The following is a 3459-nucleotide window of genomic DNA, read 5'->3' as shown; positions in this document are numbered from 1 at the left end:
AGATTCTTCTGCACATTAATCGAGGAGTTTTATTCACTGTATGGTCACGAATGACAATAAAGTTTCATTTGACTTTGACAGTGTTGGCCATTACCTCCTCACAGTGCTCCAAATGTCTCATTTTTAGCTCACTTCCAATCCTGGAGTTCACTGTAATCACAGCCAGAATATTGTTCAGTTACATTAAGTTCAAGAACTCTACACTTTTAAATCATTTAAAGGGCAGTCTCAAACAGGACTCTGTACAAAAGCAGCAAACCAAAATACAAAACAGGTATCGGACACATGAAGAAAAACACAAAGTGTACCATTATTAAATTACGTCTGACGTGGCCCTAACGGTTTAACCGTGGAAATTGAAGAAATACATAGGGGGTGAGCTTAGACATAAGACTACATGAAGGTGCTTTTTTTTTTTTTTTAAATATAAAACAGCTTATTACATTTACAAAAGCATGTCCACAAATTCCAACTTTCCGTAGTACCAGCCAGGACACATTTTGGGGCACATTCAACTGACTCTCCGAATGTAAACATGAGGAATAAATCACAAGGAAGAAGCACATCTTAACAATATTTACAGGTTAATGCCATACTACAGTTAGGCTATAAGTAGATAAAGTGAGCGGGAGCAGAATGATAGTGCGTATTCAGAGACCGATACGAATGCAAAATCGACTGAAGTGTCAAACAAGAGTTCTTATTTTAATTTTCAAATAGGAGTTACATGAAGTGATTGGCACCACTCTTAAATTGATTTGATATAAAACCGAGGATAGTGACACTCTCCCAGTCAGGAAAACCAAAAACTAGCCTGCTAACTTAACCTTTGGGGAAAACTGACAGTATTTTGACGCTTCCAGCACATCTAGGTGACGGCTTCCTAAAGGTTGACTAAATGATAAAAGACAAAGGTTCCGAAACTGCATTTTGGCATATGCTTTCTTTCTTGGGAATTGATGACTACTGGAAGAAAACCAGAATGATTCTGGTACCGAAAGCCTCGTCACTTGCCTACAGATTCTGCATTTTCTGTGCAAATACTTTAACGAGCCACTTCTTTAGTTACACCCTGCTAGTTGTTGTTGGACCCCATTTGCCTTCAGAACCGCCTTAGATCTTCATGGCACAGATTCAACGTTGACATGACAGCATCACACAGTTGCTGGAGATTTGTTCGCTCTACATCCATGATATGAGTCTCTTGTTGCACCACACCCCAAACGTGTTCTATTGGACCTCTGTTAAGATATGGTGACTGTGGATTTGACTACAGTAAACTCAATGTCACGTTAAAGAAACCAGTCTGAGATCATTCGAACCAGCATGTTATTCTGCTGGAAGCAATGGACATGCTTAGGAGCAATACTCAGGTAGGGTGTGGTGTTTAAATAATGCTCAGTTCCTACTAAGGAGCCTAAAGTGTGCCAAGAAAATATCCACCATCCCATTACATCACCAGCACCAAAGGTAGAATGGATCCATGCTTTCATGTTCCTTATCCCTAATTCTTCCCTGCTATCCAAATGGCAAAGGTGAGCCCGTGTATCCAGTTTCCTGTTCTTAGCTGACAGGAGTGCCGCCCAGTGTGGTCTTCTGCTGCTAATATGTTAAAGATGCTCTTCTGCACAACTTGTTAGCAGCAAGTGCTTATTTGAGTGCTATCTGCTCGAATTGCTGCTCACTTGATATTTTCATGTTATAGTCTTTTTCAGACTGAAATACTATGACCAGTCCGTCTGAATCCAACAACCATACCATGTTCAAAGTCACTCAAATCAGCTTTGTGATGCTCAGTTTGAACTTGAGCATGTTGTCTTGACCATGTCTACATGCCATGTGACGGGCTGATTAGCTCTTTGCATGAATGACCAATTTACGGGTGTAGCTAATGAAGTGGTCGGTGAAATTCGACGCAAAAATCACAAGTAAAATATCTTAAATTTGTACAAAAAAAATTACAATTTCTGGTCACTATGGTGTGCAGGTTAAGAAATAGTCAAGATATTTGAGTGGTACCAATTTTCTTGTTCAGCTCTCAACAAGAACACAAATAAAGATAATTGCAACCTATTCCTTTAAGCAGTTTATACTCGGATCATGATTTTTTTTTTCCAGATCTACTATGGTTATGACACACAATAGCCAAAAGTGTACACAGAGCCAAAGCCTTTTTTCAGGGGTATTACGCTGTGCTTCCCCAGTTTTAATTAGCTGCTACACGTTACTGTTTTAACAAAAATAAATCACTCTGTTATAATATAATTCAACACTAAGGGCTCCTTTTAGTGGCCACATCTGATGTGCCAAAAATGTATCTCTGCCAGTACTCTTTAAGAATTTTAATTGTTAGATTATAATTTAGTATTTATCACTTCACAACACGGATTACATCAGATTGCAATGAAATGTGGCCATTTGATTCGGCTACGTAAGCACGTTTTTGTGAACATTGCTCTCCCTACACTCATCTAACACACAGACAGTGTTTAGTTGGGAAAATAAGCAGTAAATAACAATAGCAGTAACACTCAATTTCATCCTACACGTATATTGTAGGTCAGAGTACATCAGGTTTTACTAACAAGTCACAGAAAAGTGCCATAACATCTCATAGCCAGATCTCGCAGGAGACGATGCACGCCTGCTTAATGTAAGCCAAAAAAAAGCAAAAAACAAAAAAAAGATTAGAGTCGACAAATTACTCCATCTCCTGACTCGGGAAAGCTCGCATGTTGATTAGCTAAATGTTGATCTGACGATTGTTATCTCAAGTCTCTGCCTCACATCTCAAACACGCACACACACCATCACGAACGCCACACGCTGCATTGCACGGCCGACTTCTCCTTAAGTCCTTAGAAAAAAATGAAAAGAAATGACGTAACGTGCCACGAATTACACACTATTCACAATAATAAAAACGAAGACGGTTAGGAGTACACTTTAAATATCACTGGAGTTAAATGTAAGGTGCAGGATCGATTATAAATGCTGAATTACATTACTTAACTATAGCAGGTGAGCTAACAGGATTTGGTTATTGGCAACGCCATATACATGTATACGCTCAAAGACAAATCAGCATTTGGTTATTGCTGGGTCTGACCAGAACCGCTCGCTACATCTTGGCCGAGAACAAAAAATAAATCATTTCTTCTCGTTACCACGTGGTTCTCCCTCTACTCATGATCCCAGTATGAGTGGAGATTTAGGAAGCGCTTCCTACCATTTCGTAAAAGATGCTACAATCAATACATTGTGCAAGGCTCAGGAGAGAGGCGAGTTGTCAGAAAAAAAATCCCAAATGAAAGCAGGACACATCTGTGAAATTTATGAGTCGAAAAGTAACGGTGAAACGTCCTACTGGACTCTGAGGTTATCTATTGTATTCAACAGAGTAAAAAATTATTATTTATTACTATGTGTGTGTGTTCTTTGTTCTTTTTTTTCTCCTTT

This window comes from Astatotilapia calliptera, chromosome 9, assembly GCF_900246225.1.
Source record: "Astatotilapia calliptera chromosome 9, fAstCal1.2, whole genome shotgun sequence".
In the NCBI taxonomy this organism is placed as follows: Eukaryota; Metazoa; Chordata; class Actinopteri; order Cichliformes; family Cichlidae; genus Astatotilapia; species Astatotilapia calliptera.
The sequence above is the reverse complement of the archived record's forward strand: the minus strand, read 5'-3'. Positions refer to the sequence as shown.